The sequence below is a fragment of the Drosophila innubila genome (assembly GCF_004354385.1).
Source record: "Drosophila innubila isolate TH190305 chromosome 3L unlocalized genomic scaffold, UK_Dinn_1.0 0_D_3L, whole genome shotgun sequence".
Classification (NCBI taxonomy): domain Eukaryota; kingdom Metazoa; phylum Arthropoda; class Insecta; order Diptera; family Drosophilidae; genus Drosophila; species Drosophila innubila.
The window spans coordinates 22,841,287-22,863,016 of NW_022995376.1; the positions used below are offsets into that span (position 1 = coordinate 22,841,287).

The 21,730-nt window shown below is 36.5% G+C and overlaps 1 long non-coding RNA gene across 2 annotated transcripts; it reads left to right on the forward strand.

The window, feature by feature from the left end:
* Nucleotides 1-1,453: 1,453 nt before the first annotated feature.
* Nucleotides 1,454-21,710, forward strand: LOC117788193. Of its 2 annotated transcripts, XR_004617740.1 has the most exons (5): nucleotides 1,469-1,528; nucleotides 6,462-6,873; nucleotides 7,042-7,118; nucleotides 21,472-21,509; nucleotides 21,575-21,710. It is a non-coding gene; the product is annotated as an uncharacterized LOC117788193 (long non-coding RNA). The 2 variants fall into 2 exon arrangements; XR_004617741.1 differs by lacking the exons at nucleotides 6,462-6,873; nucleotides 7,042-7,118 and having other exon boundaries at nucleotides 1,454-1,528.
* Nucleotides 21,711-21,730: the final 20 nt, after the last annotated feature.

Consider the following 21,730-nt stretch of genomic DNA (forward strand, 5'->3'; position numbering starts at 1 on the left):
ACATTGATATTGACTATGATTAAGAGAGTATTTATTTTTTTCAAAAGAATGGACTTGGAGAACGTGCATATCAATAAGATGTAATGATACTGGTAAAAGCAATAAACTCTTTTCAGTTTCGGAGTACAGAGGATAACTGCGCATACAAAGGGATTTGTAAAATTGTACAAGTTGTATGTTGTATGTTGAATGTTGCCGGCAAAGTCAGCCTTTTGGCGAGGACGAAAGAAAAAAACGTGTTGAGTTTTCAAAAAAGGACCAGCTGAATGTTGAAACCAGCAAAGCCATTTGTTTCCTAGTCCAACAAGATGTTTGCTCGTTCGGCAAAAATAAAGTACAGAATGCCTGACGTACTCTCTCTCTCACTCAGTCTATGGCTCGCTCTTTATCACTCTCAGTGTTGCCGTCTCTGTCGTTTGGCTAATGTGCAGCGGGTGCATTTGGGGCACTCAGAACATTTGGGATAACATGCGAACACGGCATATTTGCAGGGATCCAAAACGCCAAACGCTGTTGTCCGGCCACTCAGCTCGTAGTAGGTAATGAATGGATGCGAATGCATGACATGGACGCAATTTTCGACAGTCCATGGCAATCCACAGGAACAGGAGCAGGTCCGCAGGGGAAATGGGGACTGTCCGCAGTTTGAGTTCTGCTGATTAGTTCATGTTCAAAGTCTATAGAAAGTACGAGTAGACATAGGCTTGTGTTCAGACTTTTTGGTCGTCATCAACATGAGCTCATGCACATACACACATATGTACTATATATGTATGTACATGTACACAAACAAGTCATGGAAAACCTTAAAAATACCTGTGCAATTTTCCTGAGTCCAAAGCATCTTTAACTAAAGCTTAAATTAGAAAACTAATGTGAAATGAATTCGAGTGATGTATATTTTTGAATTTAGAAATACTTACAATCTATTTATGGAAAGGTTGGATAAGCATAGAACATCTAGGAGCATTTCTTTAAATGTACTAATTAAAATCTTAAAACAAACAACCCAAAGTTAACAACTTAGAGAGGAGACTTATGAGAGTTACGAGTACAAGAAGTCAGCTTTTGGCCGTTATCAATGGGCGGAGCAATTTCCCCTTTTGTGCCTGTTCCAATGAACCAGCCCCAGCTCCACTTGCCGCTTGCCACTCGCCACTTGCAACAGCTGGAAAGAGCAGTGCTGACATTGTGTTATTTCTCTGTCTCATTTGCACTCATGGACAAACCAGTTTCAACTGCTCATGCGCCAGCGAAACATGCACAACCCCTGACTCAACTCGACTCGACTCAACTCAGAGCGGAGCGGAGCGGAGCGGAGCAGAGCGGACGGAGCAACCGGCGGCGTAAAGCACAACTTGCAACGCAACTAGTATGCGCTCGAACACGGCATTGCGCACATCATGTGGCGAGAGTGGGCGCGCATTAAGGCCAAAAGCAATGTACTACAGTCGGGAGTACTTACCACACATCTCTACCATACATACAGTCTGCTCCCGCTATCAGTGTCTTGGCTGGAATGGGTCAAGTAAGTAAATCGAAAAGTGCGTGAGTTATTCAAGCATATTCAAGAACATCTTTTGACTTTTAAAAAAGTTTAAAGTTTGCTTAACAAAATGTGTTCGTCTTTGAGGAAACAATGAAAAGTGTTCGAAGTCATGAATCTTTTAAGAGTCACGTGGTATGTAACTTGTTATTTAATGTTATTTAAAGCAATGATTTTCGGAGAGAAAGTAAATTTACGTTTGATATTAATACAATCAACTAATTCAGATAAGCAGCGATAATTTTCAATGTGATTACATGAGATAATCATGACAAGTACGAGTTCTCTTATCGAAAGTGCTTCACAAAAGTATGCAAACAGATACGTACTTATTAACACACTTACGTATATGTTGGGTTTTTGTGTTCAGTAAAATTTTATCTGAGAGTTTTTTTGGATTAGATATTAATTTCTAATTATTTTACGTAAAAAAATATTAACTCGACATTAATAAAATCATTTTATTAAAATCAGACATATAGGCCCTAATGATACCCTGTATAATGATATAAAAATAAACTGCAAACAAACAAACCTAAAAATAAGGTTTATTTATGTTAATTTAAATTTTAAAACTTTTGAATACTGTTCAATATCTTCCCGTAGCTTATCATTGTAATGATCATTATGTTTTATTAGAATTAACAGTTTTTATATTTTTGTAAGGTTCTGCTTAGTTTAGGTTAAATTTACCTAAATGTATTTCGCAGTAAAATCTATAGAAATTAATTTCAAATAAAGTTTATTTAAATTATAGAAGTTAAATTACCTGAAAAATATAATACACTTTAAAAAAAACCCAAACGCCTGCTGCCCGTAATTTTTTACGTTTTTCCGTAAGTGGACATTTAAAAATGCCAGATTTGGCGGCAAAAATCTGGTCAGTCATTCAGTTAATAGACACAAGAAAGTGTGTAATCATAAAATTGGGACACTGCTTGCACTACTTTTATATGTACATGCAAGCAGTGCGTATGTTTGTTTGAGAACAGTCTCAACTACAGCAGGATGTTAGGATCCTCCTTAATATGTAAAATATGCAGTAGTAATTCTGTCAGGTGTTGTAATTAACTAAATAATATTTCAATAAGCTTTCTTAGTATTTATTTAAAGTTTGAAATAGTTATTTAAACAGGTGTATAGTAAGTAGCTGTTGTAGATGTGTCAATTGAAGTTGCAAACTTTCTGACTATCCATTAAAGCGAATTTTTAACGAGTGTAAAAGTAATATTTTTAAAGTTTTTCAGTTGATGAAAGAGCACGCAGGTACATATTCGTATATATGCATACTCACAGATCGCGTGACTGTGACCATAAACAGAAAATAGTTCGCAAAACGCCTCCGTCGCTTTGGCAGGCATTAACAATATTGCAAGAACCTATTGCAGGCAGCGAAAAACGGGAAAAAGCAGAAAATTATCATGAAACAATATAATATTATTCATAAATGCAGGTTTTTTGCTCAAGCACAAGATCCTCTGGCCAGTATATATATATATATATATATATATATATAGTGAGAAGAGAGCGGTCGGAAAGTCTTACACCCGCCCTCGGTTGGGCAGCTATCCATCAGCTCATCATGTTTAAGCGTTCGTGGCGCCGATAACAAAACAAAGATAAGAAACCAATTTTGCAATTGCCTTATAAGAATTTTTAATTAGTCCGACTAAGCCACTGTCGTTGACCATTCAACGGAAATACGAGTACGAGTATGTTTCATCTTGATATACATATTTACAAGTAGCGCAGCTACTCGAAAGGTGGCTCGGAAAACTCAAACCAGTTGAGTTTGCAGCACAACACACATGTCCCTAATTTGCATACTTCGATATGAATATGTATCTCAAGAAGATAATAAAAAGTATAACTAAATATGTGCTAAGTGCATGCCACTTACCCTTCTTCTCTCTCCTTTTCATGTTTTCTTTTATTAAAAATACAATATGCATACGAGGAAAAATAACAATTTAGTAGGAATAGCCTTGAACTTGGAGAAATACAAATTTTACTCCTGTAAGTAATTAACCTATAAATTTCAATATAGACAGAGATATAACTTTATTGAAAGTAGCACATAAACTACAATGTTTGACAACATCTTTATTAATTTAAATAATATTCATAGACATTTAAGTATAATTTAAATTTTAATTACTTTTGTTATTTAAAATGTTTTTTTAATTTTAATTGAAATGTTTGTTGTTGTGTCGGCTGCTAGATAGACTATATATAATAACTTTTGGGAGCTCTAGATTATTCACCCTTACAGCTTATATAGTTTGCTTCAATATAATTTTCATATTTATTACTTAATTTAATTTAAGGATCATTTTTGAGTTGAGTGAAAAATGTAGTTCATAATAGTAACTAGCTTCTCTTATTACTAAATAATATATTCAACTTATGTTTATAAATAAATCAAGCTATAAATATTTGTTGCTCTCTTTTTATAAAATGTTCCGTTTTGTTTTCTAGGTGTAGTAAATTTAGTTGTGTTGTCACCAGTGCTGTGTATTGTTTTAGAATTCAGCATTTTTAGGAGGGGAATCAACTCGAAAATTGAATGTCTCACGAATAACTTTAGACTTGGTTAAAAGCAAACTGTTTGTGGTTATGAAATACTGTCGGTTGCCGACGAAGTGTAGAATAATGAAAACAATTCAATTCGCAATTTGCACCATTATAAGCATATTTATTCATTTATGCTGAATTTAACCGCTAAATTATTGTAGCGTAGATCGTCGACGGCTGTTGGTTTGCAACTGACGAGGAGAGAGAGGGGACATTGAAAGTCAGTGAATCGAGACTGTGGTCCTACTTATAGAAGTACTTACATGAAGGGTCGACCAAAACACTCATAGTTATATTATACAGGGGAGCAAACAGATAACATTAAAGATACTCGTGTTCAATTGCCTACTGAGAAGACCTGTAACATAATCTTAATTGAAACAATAGTCCACTGTATCAAAACTAATTTGCATTTTCCATCTTTCAATATTTATTAGCTCATGTTGTTTGGATTGTTTCGTTGTTATTTACCACCCAAGTGAAAATGGGAGTGTCGTATCTACTGGTCGATTTAACATTTTCAATCCAAGTGGATTCAAAAATGATTTTAATATTCTCCGGCAACAAACAAAAAAACGCACTAATTGAATATTCATTTGGATTTCTGAATATGTTAGTACTGAGTGCACATTGGCAACATGCAACTTTGTTTCGTGATTAACTGACATTGTGTTGTTGCTCTTGTTGTTGTTATTTCTTTGTAGGCCGGTTTGGAAAGGGAAGCTTTATTTGCTGTGAAATTCTTCAATTAATTTTGCTACGAAGTTTCCAAGCTACACGCACATTTCACTTCAAGTCTACGGTCTTATTAAAAGTGCATATAATTGTAAAAACATTTTATTTTATAGCAACGATCCGTTAATTTAAAGTATTCATTATAGGCGAACTATATTATTCTATTCAATAGATAACAAACTGGTTAAACTTATTCTGTTAATATTTGTATAAATTTACTAACTGTTTTTGTTGTCATACAAATATAATTGGCCACCTTCATTTCCCACTCATCGGGGTGGAAAATAAATTGTATAACAATTCATAAATGTAAATACAATAATTCCTATGTCAGCTATGTGTGAACATTTGGAGCTAAGCGATTAAATGCATTTCGTTATTACATTCCTGCTTATAACTTTATTACGAAGCTAAAACTACCACGCGACTTCCTCGACAAACGTCAATGTACTTGTTTCACATCTATTCTCCCCTGGGGATGAAGTGCTCAATGACACCTGCCTCACCTGTCTTACAGGTACTACTTTTGACGGCCTTCGTGTTCACGTCTTCAAGCTCGCTTTTAGCTCCTACCCCATTAAGTTGATCAGTCAGTTGGCACGCATTTCACAGGAGTCAAGTCAAAATTAACATAATAATAAAATACCACAAGTCAACTTTTTGCTACCAAAAATTCCTGTTTAATGTCCTAATTTTCTTTTCTTCCTGCAGCAAAAATGAGCAATCATTGCATTTCATACAAATTATGAACCTTTTCCACTTCAAGATATTTATTTCTAATTATTTTAAGGCATATCAAATTTACTGAAATGTTATTAAATTTCAATTGTTGTTCTACTCAATTTTATTCATTCTTCCTGCTTAAAATGTACTGCTTGCTATTGCTGTCTGCAAGCAGTGCGTCTAGAAAGATAACTTATGTATCTTAAAAAGGCAGAGTATCTAATAATCGATTTCAGCGTTCTCTCTCTCATGTTTTTGGTATTTCTAATTCGTGTGAGTACAGGGTAGAAGAGTTTGCTTGATATGCCTTATAAATAGTTTGCAATTATTTTTTGCAAAGCTCCAAAAAATAAAAAATAAGAAAGAAACTTTAGTCTATGCTTGGTCAGGAGCAAAGCACAAACGCAATTGCAATAGATTTTACAGCAACCGCTTGGTAACCCTTTGTCTAGCAGACATTTTAAGAGCCATAAAAACTCGAAAAGTTGTAGGAACAATGTAGACAGCGTGTTTTCATTTTATGCGAATTAAGCTGCCACTTGAACAACTTATTTTGCCTGAACAAGCGACTGGACCGCCGAGACCGTCAGTAACTCTCCAAGGAGAGAGAAGGCACTCCAATGCATACCCAAATATGTAGACACATACACACATACATCAGTATATAGATGTGTGTGTGTGTGTGTGTGTCGTGTCTAGGCATGTGTGTCTGCAGACCAGACCAACCAAGTGCCAACAAAAGGGACACTGCTGAAACTAATACGATATGAGAATAAATTATTAAATAGTTATTTATTTACACTTAAGCTACAAGTGCAATTTGCGTTGCTATCGTTTATCGAATACAAAATTTATGATAATTTAAAAATGGCAAATACTCTAGTCTACTTTTAGGCTGATGTCAGGAGTCAAAGTAAATTTCCAACAGGGCATGCAGTACGTGTACGTATGAGCGATGTCGTCGACTTTCATGTCAGTTTTGCGAGTGGCGACGAGCTCAAAAGGGATACAGTTGTTACCGTGCATAGCTGGAAGCACTTGCTGCACTGCAGAGCACCAGGACGGGGATAGGGTCGACAGTCTGACACTGTGACAGTCGGACAGTGTGACACTGTGACACTGTGACAGTCTGGCCACACAGTTGCCAGAGTCTATGTACATTTTACAATGAAGAAATGTGAACACAGACACATTCTCCAGCGAACGTGCGCATGGAGTGAACTTGTTAATACTCGTACTGTTAAAACGCAGCATTTCCCTACAAGTTGACCCCACCATGAATACATAAATACTATGTAAGTATATGAGATATATACATATGCGTACTTATCCCGCTTGAAAAAGGAAAGCCCTGCGATAAGGATCAAATAAACAAATTGCAGTAAATGTAATTATTATATTTGTCATAATCACATACATCTTTACTTATTTAGGAATATCTCTACTTAATTTACTTCATACAGGCGTTGAGCAACCGATTTAAATGTAACTTTCTATAATTCATGGCTGCTGTTACAATTTGATAATAATTTTAAAATGCGTAAGTAACTATAAATAAATTGACATATTATAAGTTAAAAAAATGATAATTCGAAAGCACCATTTAAACGAATTTAAAATCAAATAGTGCAATACACATTTTCAATACATTTACACTGCTTGCACTGCTTACAGGGATTTGCATTCACAATGCAAGCAGTGCGATAGGCAAATATTATACTGCAGTACAAGAAATAGTAGTACAGAAGTAAAAGGAGCTATGCTGTCTTAAATAAACCCTGTAATCTCAAAGTGCTTTGAGTCATTAGCTCAACCTATTATTAATATTTTTTTTATGAGGCATTTAAAACGATTAAAGGGCATATAGATAATGATGCATCTGATATTAAGAACATGAACGCGTAGAAATACATTCGTATATTTTACATATGTATACGTACTATGTATGTGTTGGCATATATGGATTGTTATATACATTCGTGCTTAAGCATATATGTATTTGGACTTATGCACATGTGTACTTCCGATTTTGCGATTGAAACGCACATGGGTTGATGGCTCATTTACCATAGAAAGTCGTTGGATGGCGGTGTCGTTCATCAGTCGGTCGAGGCGACGTCAGCATCCTCCCAGGCTGAACCAGAACCAGAAACAGAACCGACCCTAGGCGCGCAACGTGCGCACATTCGTCAGAATTTGCATTTCAATTCGAATGTCAGGATGACGGAGCATTGAAATTGGGTGGCGGTGACGGTGGCATCGGTATCCAAATGAAAATAAATCACGTTGCTACTGTGGCAGACGGCAGACGGCAGACACACCGCGTTCTGCTCTGCTCGAAACATAGCCACCATTAAGCCAAAAAAAAAAAAAAAGACGCCTGGGGCGTGGGCTCAGTCAGCGTTGAAGCGTAATCCCCATTTTGAACTCATTTATTCGCATTTTTTTTTTGCGAAAACGAATGTGAAAAGTTTTCTGCCATCATTTTGAGTGATGTCAATTAGATTGATTTGATCAGCGAAAATATGTGATTTATCAGACTGTAACAGTGAGTGGGCGGTCCCGAGGCATTTCCTGAACCACCCTCCCAGCAAAAGCAGCACACTAGATGCTCAATTTCGAATCACATGAATATCTAATGTGCCATACTCGTATTCAAACTCGCATTCGCACGCATTCGCTTCATCACCTTTTCATTCATTTGCGCCATCAATCCGTCATTCAATTGGGAACTTAATGTTCATTGATCCTAGCTCCCTATATGACTATGAATTTATAGATGCATAAATGTCATATGTAAAGTACATAATCTGTTATTATACTGTTGTAAGTCCATAACTTTCAGGGTCACATACATTTTTTCAAAGAGATATTTCTTAATTTCTATATATCTCTAAAATGATTATAAAACCATTAAATGGGTATTGGGTACATTAAAGAAAAACCAGACCTTACTATTATATAATTTTAATAGTTAATTTTTAACTTTTTAAAGCTAATTAAAAAAGTTTTATTTCAAATGTTACCAAATTTTCTGTAGTGTACTGTTTGAAAATATCGCACAATACGAACTGCTTGCAGGGCGGACATGTGCAAAAGCAAGCAGTGCATTTGTTATTAGATTGTGTGATTGTGTTATGTTACTAGTTGTATTTTAAATTATTTGAATAATATGAAAAGTTTTTGAAACGTCGCAAAAGCTTTCACAAAAGAACGTTTTAATCTTCATAATTGCTTCAACTTAGATTGAGATAAAGCAAACTATCAAATAACTTTACAAACATATGCTTGACCACATAATTAGGATAATAGACTCCTATTTAATTATCATATTAAAAGGATTTACTAGCTTGGCAATCAATCAAGCTATTAAGTTTATGGGATTAAGAAATCCGACTGAATACACTCATTATCACAAATCTTTGGTCAACATTGATAATGACCAATTGCCTTGCTCACGAAATACCATATAATTTTGGTATCGTTGTGTGTTATTACAACTGTTAGTAGTCCATTTGATTAACCACTCCCTTTTATCCAGCCGTGACGTGGGAATATATTTGTATGTACGGATATAAATATTATATCTCAAGTTAACATTTTACTCTCCATTTCTTTTAACGTGGTACAAGTGTAAACGCTTCTGGTTTGTGTGGAAACGCCTACAAAATTAATATACCACATATAGCAGTGATAGCCGTGGGGTTTAGGGAAACACTTGCGGGTGTCATACAAAACAAATAAAATAAATCAAATCGGAGAAGCGAATGAAAGGAAATCGCAATTCGAATGAACGCATGTGTGTAATAGGTTGGGTGTGGAGGGGGGCAGAGAGTTCTATCCAAAACAAAGGGGAGCCATACTTGGCACCCAAAAATTTATGCGCCTCGCCCACGCCCACATTCTCGACTTGGGTCTGCGTGTTTGTAAGCTGCCTTATTGAATAGTGAATGTTTGTGTCTGGACTGTGGACTGTGGCTCAGCGCCGTCTTGCCTATGGTGAAGGGGGTGCTTTTAGGGGTTGTTACCAGCGCCAATAACTCATTTTCAAATGGAAATAACATCAAATAAAATTCGCGCTACTGTGTCGGCGTTGTCCTCCACTTTTTCCGGCCTTGAATACCCGTACCATGTGTGTCAGTTGTTGTTGTTGCTGTTGTTGTCGTGGGTCGTGGTCGCACCGCGGTCGTTTGACTGATGAAATATCGTGACAGGCAGTAGAAAAGCTATTAAAGCCGAGTGTAGATGGCGCTACTTGAATTTGTCAAAATGTCTTTTTACGCGCTTGCGACGCAGGCGGCGTAACAACAAACACCATACATTCCCAATCCCAAACCCAAACCCAATTTCAAAAACCCAAACACACAACTCTCACATACTCGTGGTATTACACTCACACACTAAACGGGTGAAACTTTGATTGATGCCAAAGTGTCACGCAGGCGCGCATGTGGCTAATGGGCGGTTACGTTACCAACGCCAATACTCGTATGGCCAACATAGCCATTGCCATAGCCATAGCCATAGCCAATATATCCCCCAATACTCGAACCGCCGCACCGCTCGAATTCGTGCATTGTCTCATAGAAATGCCACAAGCTTTTCAGCCTTTGACAAGCGTTTGACAAATGTTTCGGATTTCGTCATTGTTTATTCTTCCACATGAGTAAGGGTTACACATACTCGTAACAGCTAATCGAAACACAATTTTTAATTTATCTATTACAGACATACACGGCTGTCTTCTAAAAAAATTAATATTTTGTATCATATTTAAACAGAAGAAAGTGCCAATATCGATAATAGTATTGTCTTTCAAATATACTGGAACTCTACCATTGTCCTTTAATTTTTCGAACAACCTTAAACTCTCAGAGCTTTGTTAATTCCTATAAAATACAATTTATAAAATTGAATTATTTGATGATTTTTATAATGTATCTTATGAGAGATATTAAGAGCTATTAGATTTTGAAAACACACCAATTGCTTTGAAATGTTAAATGGTAAGATCTACATTTATAATTTATTTTTTAAAAATTAAATAATTTTTTTATAAAGTTATTATATTTTTATTACAAAAATTTAAACATAGTTTATATTTATAATTCATGATTTATAAATTGAAAATAAGAATTAAATAATGATTTTCAAATATAAATTTAAATGGATTAATTATATTATTTTTTTTAATTTTTTAAATAACTTTTATTTGCGCTGTTAGATCAGATCTATATCAATTTCGATGAGCCATGTCGTTTTAATATTGTTTAGTCTCTAATTGAATGTTCCATATGATTTTTTTTAATTTAATACAAATATTTTTTTAAAATTTAATTACTTCAAATTTATTTCGAAAACTTTGAATTGTTATAGCATTGTCAACACTTTACCGAATCCAAATAGATATGTCAATTTTATCATCAAAATTTATTCTGAATTACCATGTTTTTTATTTGGTTCATTAATTACTTTTCGAAAAAAAGAATAAAACTGAACTAAAGAATTGATTTGCTACTAAAAGATACTGCATCAATTGAACTGTAATACTATTTTACAAACTCTTTGTGATAGACCACATGTGTAAATTGCTTTGAGTGATTATTTATGAATGCGAAAAAGAGCACAGAAAATATGTCCGGATGCTGGGCGATCAGATCGCGAATCAAATGGTGTCCCGCTGTTGCGTCTGACGCATCCACAAATAAACGCGCGGCGCAAAGCGTCTCAAATACATCAAAGTAACAAGCTCCAGCTGTGCGCCACAGTAAGCTCTGCCCATACTTACCAGACGGACAGACAGACAGACGGACAGACAGACGAGGAAGCGTCAGACTCTGTGGCCATTTAAATGCTGTGCATCCAACCAGGACACCGGCGCCCACAGTCACAAAATATGGCATTGACTTAATAAAGAAATGAAATATCGCGAATGAATGAAACCCACTCGCAACGCAAATGTGCAAAAGGACCAGAAACAGCTCAAGAGTCAACTGCCTGGCGCTAGTTCCCCAGTTGTCCAGTTCTCCAGTTCCCCATGCTGTGATCTCGAAAATTGTAGCGCTTTTGAGCCACAACGCTCGGTTGGGGTTTGGGATTCCCCCCTGCGACAGCCAGAGGTGTCTCTTGACTGACCCATTGATCTTGTCGCTCTGCTTCATTAGTTACGATTTCTATCGGTCGCATATCTTATTGGTAAACGCTTTGCGAGAGTAGAGACACAACTGTCATACACTGACAATTTAATATTACGACATATAATAATGAATGCGAAAAGCGGACAGAAAATCAGCTAACTGAATCTAGCAAAGTATCTTGCATTTACATTTTTAAAATTCTTAAGTCTAACCATTTCTCTTATATACAATAGGGTATAATAAATAGTCTCAGTCAGCTTCCCTTTTTTTTTATATTCGCCCATATTTGATGGGGTAAAACAGATTCATTATGAAAAGGCTTGTTTAAAGTAATCTTTCAATTTTTTTTTAAATTCTTCCTATCATTTAACCTATTTACAGGGTAGAAATATGATAATTCAACCTCTTAGTAAATATAATTTATTATAATCATTTTCCTATTATTCTTAATATTTTACCAGACTTAAGAAAGTTAATTTGATAAGCCAAACTATCCGTAATATTAGTATTAATCATACTCATATTCCATTACTCTAACTCGAACACGAACTTTACAGGGTATAAATAAATGAATCTCAATATTTCACAGTCTTTGCAGATAGACATTCAGCGAAATACATAGTTCTGTATAAGAATTAAGAAAACTCCTGTATAATAAGAAATAAACTTTAAAAAATGATGCTCCTTGAACTGTAATCTATTCGATTCTAAATATTTTACGGGGTATAAACAAGTCAATAACAATATTTCATTTTAGCAGCTACACATTCAGTAAATGAATCTAGAATATATATTTATATAACGCTTATAATTATAATTTAAAAAACTGCTGCATAAAAATATCAAAACTTGTAGAAATGATGCTCCTTGAACTTTAATCATTTGAGTCAATTTCCATTACCTTAATAGCACTCGACAATGGCTCTTGGTTGGTTAGAAACTAAATGGGTTTAATGGGGCGCAGGTCAGGGTCTCGATCTCGGGGTCGGTGTCGGTGTCGGTCTCGGCTTAAAGTTGAAACCTTTATGCTGTGATTGCTTGACTGGCTTTGTACGCTATTGTTCAGCTGACTGCCATTGTCTGATATAAATTAAGCAAATTTTGTTGGGGTACCTTGCATAGTTTCATGTGCAAATCAATTCCCACCTCAAGCCAAAGCTCCATCCCTTTCAAAAGGGAGGCGGAGTTGTTGGAAAGAGGGTGGGGGTATTCGAGTTGAGGATTTAAATATATCTCATATACTCGTATAGTCGGTAGGTTGGCTCTTCCGGTATTAACTTTTCACTCTAAGCCCAACGTGCAATAAATTACGTTAAAGACGCCAAATTCAGGCAAATTTGCATGGTGCATGCAACAACCCCCTGTGAAAAGTCCCGTTGCGTGAGGCACACGACGCATCATCATAATTAATAAGAGACAATTTGACAATGGTCCTTTAGCGTTAACAGCGATATCATTTTCAACTGTACAAACTCAGCAGCCAAATGAGCAGCCACCCAACCAAAAGGGGGAAGGATGGATTGCCGAGGGGGCAAGGGAAACGGAAAGGAAAAGGATAAGGGGATGGCATACGCACACCCTCTTGCCATTTTGCGCCAAATTAAATTCAACCTCAATTGAGGGGTTAATTTCTATCACCACGCAAACAAAAACAAAACCGCCCAGGCTGCAGACACTACGCCATGGAGGAGGGTTGCCTGCCAAAACAGGCCATGGATGCGGGCCACAGAGAGGGGGGAGAGTGGAGAGAGAGGGGAGAGAGGGGAAGTACGGATGTGCGGGTGAGAGTATCGCACCATTATCTGCATCGAGTTCCACATAGAAAATCATTACGCCATTCGCACCATGAGACGTATTCAATTTGAGTGTCGTTGAGCTCTTTATTACGTTAGTGTGAAAGTCGCGTGCGGCAAAAGCCCGAGTACGGCCGATAGAGGGCGCCACCCTTCGAGCACAACTGTGCTCTTGGGCTCTGGGCCAGCTCTTGCTAACAACGCATTCATTCACGGTGCGTAAGTCACAGTAGCAGGAGCAGGAGCAACAACAATAACCCAAAAGGGGAGGAAGTGGAAGTAAATTGAAAGCATGCTGCCGGGCGGGCTATCAAAGCGTTCGCAACCCTTCAACACACTGAGGCTGTGGCATCCACAGTGGCAGCGGTAACTCTGAAATCCATTAGCAAGCAGCGTGCGGCAACTGGCAACGTCAACGGCTATGAAAACCTTTGGCCAGCGGCATGTGGCATGTGGCATGAGGCATGCAGCTTGAGGCAAGAAGCCAGAGGCATGAGGCTTTTATGCGCAACGCGTCCTGCTTGGTTTTTTCGGTTAACCATGCGGCATGCCCCTGCTGTCTGCCGCGTTCTGACTACTCAATCTCAACGAGACTCATAAACATATGCGCCTCACGTCGTTTGCCGTAAATCTAATGTTTCCATAGTGCCGACTGCGAGCTCGAGTGCGAGTGCGAGTTTTCGTAGACGACGACCCACTCCTCTGAGGTACGCCCCCAAAAGGCAGAGCAGCCAAACGGCTAGTGCTTCTTTGATGAGGTTACTGACTTTGCCGAATTAACTCCCACTAGCCAGGATGTTTCTCCCTGCCGCACCTTGTCTCGCCTCGTCCGGGGCGTTGCTGAACCGGAAACCACTGCATTTTGTTGGTCCAAGCAAGAGGGTGCCACGCTTTAACGCCTCAAAAAATCTCTTGGGACATTTTAGAAACACAATGTGGCATTTAAATGAACAACAAACCTTAGAGGTTCATTTACTTACCCCAAAAGCTATAAGAGTTATAAACGCATAAATTAATAGATCTATAAGGTCCCTTTTTCAAAGTCCAATTTAAAATAATACTTAGAGATATTTTTAAATTTACTACTAATTTTTATACATTTTACTTGAGAATGTTTATACTTAGACAATGAAAGATTGGACCTCACACTCTGTATCTTATATATATACTTAATCTCAGATACACTTAATTTCATACTATTAATAATTACTAAATCCTTATAGAATATTTAGAATTAACATCTGTTAGTCCAAAAAAACTATTTATAAATTTAAATATATTACAAGTAATTCAATATTCTATTACACTGCAATAGAGGACTCAACAATCGGATTAACCTGTCAACTTCAACTTACTTTAATACAGAAAACTGACAGGGTTAAGCCGGCATTGTCCGTGTTGTTATAGTAAAACAAATGAGATCACTGTAGTTGAGTGAACGAGGGTGAAATTCCCTGTAGCCAGCTCTACGATATCCTATCAACTATTTACACTCGCACATATTCAATTCCAAACACAGAATCAATCACGCTACAAGTTACACACGCTAGATGGCGCCAGCAGTGCTTTTCCTGAAAAATAGTTAGGTCGAAATAAAATTTGCAGAATATATAGAACGCATTTTAAAATATGTAAATATCAAATATAGTAATTAGGTTTAGAAAATACTTTCATTCTATTTTTCTGGGGAAATTTCAAAAATATAAAATAAAACTTCTTCTCTGTTGAGTATACAGAAATCTATTGGCCAAATTTGATAACTATTGCTTTTTTAGCCTCTGAGATTGACACAATCAAATAGATAAAAGTACAGAATGATTCCACTGTTGATGCTGCTCAAGAATATCGAGATTTTCGTATTTATTTTAATTTCTTAGGATTATTTTCGCGGACTTCTTGAAGAAAATTAAATACTAGCTAATATTTTAAATATTTGGTATAAAAGATGCTATTGGCATCTACAGTTACTTTAACAAGAGTTTCTTTGGGGTTACAAATATAACTTTGACCCTTATTAATTCATAATTAAAGCTCAGATTTAAGCTGAAATCCTTGTTCATTTATCCCAATTATTTTATGTGTCGAAAATATTGGTAGGCTTATTGTGAACATCTTGTAATACTCGAATGTGAATCGCCTCTTTAACTATAAGACTTACTTACTAAGTACAATTGTATGTAATCCATATTTATAACGTGATTGATATACTTCTGTTTGAGCAGAATTGACTTTAGTCAAGAGTGGTTATCTTATATTTAAGTTGTGAAATCTCGAAAGCATCTACCAAATCCGAAATCCCAGTTGTACACAGTACATAAATTTTATTTATTTATGAAGTAAAATATATGTTCCCGTTTTGCTAGATGCTTTCCCTTACGTTTTTTTCCACGCACAAATCGGCCATGAATATCAATGGGGGGATTGTGGCACGACGGCACGCGTCCAAGCCCAACTCCAAACCCAAGACCTAGTCCAAGTGTATCGGTATCGACTTCGATGTCGGAGGAGAGGCGACTAAGTGTTCATGGCCCTCAGTTGGTCCAAAGGCGAAGGAAAGTGAAAGAAGGCGATGTCTACCGGACTTGCCTTTGGTATAAATACATACATATATGTACACTGAAAAAAATGACCAACTTTTAAAGTCAAGAACATTCATCTTTAATATTTTATTCTTAAAATAAGACCATTTTAAGAACATATTACTAATTCTAAGAATAATAATCTAAAAAATCGAAGTTCTTAATACAAGAATAAAATTTTTAGGAAAGTATATACATATATAGTATGTCATGTTTTATTAAAAGACAATAGTGACAGTAAAAATATTCATAAAAAAAAAAATTATAAATTTAAAAATCATTTTTTTTTTAAATCTTGACTTAAGTTTTAATAACAGTTGATTTTATTCGAAATGTTCTTAAAACCAAGATGTGTTTACTTAATCTAAGAACTTTATGTTCTACACTCATTTTTTAGACGAAAATTCTAAGTTTTGAGACCAAAATCTTGATTATAGAACAATTTTTTTTATCAGTGTATATGTGTATTGATATTGTTTTTATCAACATCAACGTGTGCAAACCTCGGGGCCGGATTCGGGCCACTTGTGCCCCTGATGAGATTTTAATTTTATTTTATTTGGGATTCGGATTTTGTTTTGCTGCTGTTGCTGCTGCTGAAACTGAGGGAAGTAAATCACCACACTTTCAATATTGCCCGTATCGAACAAGGACAATGGTATCAAGACGCCGACGGATTGCGGCTCTGTCGGACTTTGTTTTTTGGGGTGGTTCCCTGGTCGGTTTCATCTACGTTTATATTGAGTCACTTTAGATTGCCCCTGGCTGATCCTGATGGACTTATGCTTGAGGCTTACACAGACACACATGCACACATACACATACGTGTAGAGACGTGTTCTTCCCCGGCTTACACTTGTCCGTGCGAATAAAGCGGAAAACACGGAACAAAAAAAAAAATGATTGCTCTTCCTGTCGAGTGTTGATTGTTTGCCATATGAGATAGATGAGCGGGAACTGAAGCTACAACTGAAACTGAAGCTACAGCATCTTTCGTATTAAATTCATGAAAGTTAAGTGCTTTGTAATTGATGTTATAAAATATTTATGACAGGCAGTCCTCACCGCCCCCCCTTCCCCATATACAGCTACCTGCAGGTCGTGGTAACAGGTCGAGAGACCTTTTCAAGCGGCATTCCAATCAGACTGAATGGCCAAAATTAACTTTTGCCTCTAATTGACATTAATTATTTAAAAGGATTCCAAGCGCTCCACTCGAGAAAGTGTTTTATCCTGTGGTCCAGGGACAAAGTTGAAGCTGTTAAATAAAAGACACCAATCCAAGATACATAAAAAAAAGATTCTCTATCTAACTGTCATTCTAGTCTGAACTTGAACTGATAATAATGCTGTGCTGTTGACGGACTCACTTGGCCTTGGGAGTTATTGTCAGGCTACGAATGATGAATTATATTTGACATCTATGTGCTTTGCACTCACACTCCTGTCACTGAGTGAAGTACGAGTATGTATGTATGTGCACTCATTTGGTACTTGGATATGTTTATTTTACTGTCAAAACATTAAAGCAAAACTCTCAGTGACCAAAAATGCAGGGGATGATTGTCACCGAAGGGCGGCTTACTTTGATAGGTTTCCACTTTTGTGAGGGTGGAAACAATCCATACACACACACACACCGACTACTCCGGCGTCACGTGGCGCTTGTCTACTGTGTCTACTGTCTGCGTACTTGGGCACATACAAGCCACCTTAGTACTCCCTCCGCCCTCCTTCCTTCCCTTCCTGCCTCTGACTCTCTTTGTGGCAGCCTCTGCCTTTTGGCTTGTGTAGACAAACATATTTGCATATGTTGGCGGCATATTTTAACAAATCCTGCTGGATTTCCTGCTGAACAGACACCAGATACACACACACACACACCACTTACACTCACACACACTAGGGCAACATGCCTTTTTGACAACTCATAACAATCACTCATCATAAACAAAGCGTCCGGCCTCAAAGTTGGCAGGCTCAGCTTCTGGCTAATGGCAGACAATGTATCTGATGTATGAGTATGTAACATACATATGTAGCCAACATACATACATATGTAAAGCTTACTTCATTGTTAATTTGAAAAGAACACTGATATTGATTAAGCAGCGAACTCTCTTTAATAAGAAATTGCACCTGTTAATTATAATCGCTTTCTTAATTCAAATTAAAATAATTATAAAATTATTGTTTAAAATTGGGAAGTGTATATGTCCTCTTAATATAGTATATGCAAACATAGGTTTTTACTAAAAGAGAAAGTTTTTTAAATTCAGTGGAGCTATATAAAATCGCATCTCAAATTCACAAAAAATCAATATTTTCTAAATTCAAAAATGTATGGCTCTAGAACTACTGTTTTAAGTCTAAGACTGTGCATAAATGAATTATAGATATATTCATTAGCTTTCAGAAAAAGTAAAGTTTTTGAAAATTTGTTTATGCATTCTCGATAAATTATGACAAATGTAAGAGTTTCTCAAAAAAAATAAAAGTAAAAAAAAAGCCAGATGTTAAAAAATTCTAAAAAAAATAAAAATGTTTTTCCTTATATGGCGCCCAAAATCTATCCAAAAACGTGGGTTTCGTTCGTTTAATTTTTTAACTGTTGCCTAGTGTCATTTCGTTGACAAAATAAATGTTAATATTTTTTTGTAAGATAGCATACATTTTTTTTGGGTTTATTTTTTAAATTGAGCTATGATGAAAAAATAATTTTTATTATATTTACATTTAGTCAAATTATTTGTTTGACATTATAAATGTTAGCCAATTAATACAATTTTTATAAAGAGATAAACCATAATTTAAAATAATAAACTCATTACATAATATTTTGTTTTCTAGTAGATAACTTTTTGAATTACATCTTAAACATTTTAAAATATTGTGTTACAATACAAATATAGATTTGTAAATAGATTTCCCTTATCATATGCATCTGAAAATGTTTGTTCTTGTGTAATTAAAAGAGATATCATTCGATGCAGGTAAGCAGAGAGTTCTATTTTTGTGAATCCGTTTTGTGGCCAAGTCAACTGTTTCCTATAATTATTTAATCTGCTGCAAATTAGTTACCCGGCAACAGAAGCATGTTTATTGCCTTTTAGCCATCCATTTAGCCATTGGCCTCCCGGCCAGTCAGCCGGTTAGCCATCTTGGCCGTTTGGCAGCTTGGCAGCTTGGCAGCTTGGCGTCTTGGCGCATCTTGAGTTGAGGTCAATTAAGAGAATCCGCAAAATAATTGCCAAGAAATTTATTCGCTTCATTAACTTGTTAAAGGACGTGGACATGAAAGTTAAGCACAAAGTCAGCCACATGAAGTCAGCTAGAAAATTAAGTGAAATAATTAAATCTCAATCGGAATCTATTAGATTGGCCAGCCTCAACCCTTGTCAGTTGAGGAGAGTGAAGTGCTAGGCGGGAAAGGGGAATGAAGTGAAATAAATTGTGGAAAGCCATCAGCTAATCTGGCAAGTCGGCAAGTCGGCAAGGGGTTAACGAGTGTTCCAGGGTTGCAAAAGATTTTAACATTTTGGGTGTCTATTTTGGAAAATGCAACAAAACTGAAGATTTGGGGTGGAATGGGCGGGGATGGAGCAGGGAATCAACTGGAGTCTGGCAGAGTCATTTATCACCCACGCAGCATCTTTCATAATCAGGCCAGGCAGTAGGCAAAAATGCAAATGACTCACGGTACAAAGGACCAGCCGCGGCTTTTAATTTACAACATCCTACGAGCCAGTTGGGCACCAGCAACAGCAACAACAACAGCAACGTACCCTCATATGCATCTGAATCTGTATCTGCCCCATACGAGTTGTTGTTGCTTGTCTCTTGTCTCTGTTGTCTGTTCTCTCTGCAACATCCGCCATTGCATGGCAGACGGTCGGACGTCGATATTGCCTTTGCCTTTGGTTTTTGGTTTTTGGCTTTTGAGTTTTTGGCCAGGCCAGACAAAAGGTCGGCACATCCACACACATACTATACGTGAACACATTCCGGCCGACTTAATTAATTTATGCACTCAGTGAAAATGCATCGGGGTCGGCTCTGCTCGGCTCGGCGTTTCAGGTCTGAACAGTTTATTTGGACTTTAGCTGGACATCATTTCATTTCTTTGCTCTTCTTGAAAACCCGCCTAATTTCAAAATTAATGAGCGGAATCTTGATGGCCGATGGAAGCGATAAGCCTCATGATTTTGACTGTCACACATATATACACACACACACTACAGACACACACATATATATACAGAGAGACACGACTAAGTGCGGCATCCACCCCGCATCTGTTTTGACCATGGCCTGAGCCGAAGTAAATCACGTGTTTATTGGCACTTCACTTACGACACCGTCATCGTCGTCGTCGTCGTCGTCGTCACCAAAGTAACCAAAAATGGCACCGCTCTGACTCTGAACTGTGGGACTCACTGAGTCTGCGACCTCAACGACGTCGACATTGACGGAGCACGGATCGGGAAAGGCAACAAGAACGGTAAGGGAATGGTGAATGGGGAATGGGGAACGGGAATGAGCAGGGCAACGTCATTAATTAGCCGGTTTTTTGAAGTGTGGGGAACGGATGGCAAGCGACGTGTTTATTTGGTTTCTACTGCCGACCAACATCTTATATGTATTGGTACTTCATTTACGAGGCTCTTTTGGTTTGCCTTTAATGCCGCACTCTACAGACGTGGCCAATTATATTGGCCTAAGCAGGCATAAATCACAATAAGCGGCTAATAAGTGAAAGACCATATATACTCAAGACTACAAATAAATCTATTAAGAATAGTTTTAACAAATGACTCTCTTCTGAAGTACTTGCAACACAATGTGGCAACAACTACCAGCAGTTTTAATTTCCAAAAATAAATATTTGAAAAATTAAACTATCGCCATATAATTTGTGTATCAAGTTGTTGTGGTACATTAATTTCTTGCCACCAGTGTAAACAAGATACTCTCTTGCCTTTATTTGGTTTGACCGGAAACTTCTTATCTTGTGGCTAATCTTATTGATGTTTCAGATGACGATTTGGGTTTAATTCTGAACTTAAGACAAGCATAAATTTTGTGTACCGTATAAAATTGATTCATTTAATATCATTCCATTGGGCAAGATATACATTCGATAGAACACCATTCACCTCAGCTTTGGAATTAAGCCAGACAAACAGTCTGCCTTTGCTAACCCGGTTGTGATTTTCATACACTCCTTTTATACAGTGAAGAAATATAATTAAAAATTTCAACAAATATACAAAACATCTCTGATCGTTTTTAACTCATCATCATATTGCTATATACATATTTGTCATAAAAATAAAAATTTTTAAATGGTTTGTATAATAATTCTTTCTCTTTTATATTTGCAGCTTTAAATGGAGTCCCAATAATTGGCCATAATCATCTGGTTTGCATATAATATTATATCATTTATTTTTTTGGAAATACAACTAACAGCATTTTTATTTACAGATGCATCACTGGTCAACACTCCCGAATATAAAGATATAATCATTTGTTAATACGAGTATTCATATAATAATCATTAAAACGCAATAAATGCTTAACATATTGCATTAATTATTTTTAAGCTTAATAAAAATTAAATAACGGCACAATATAAATATA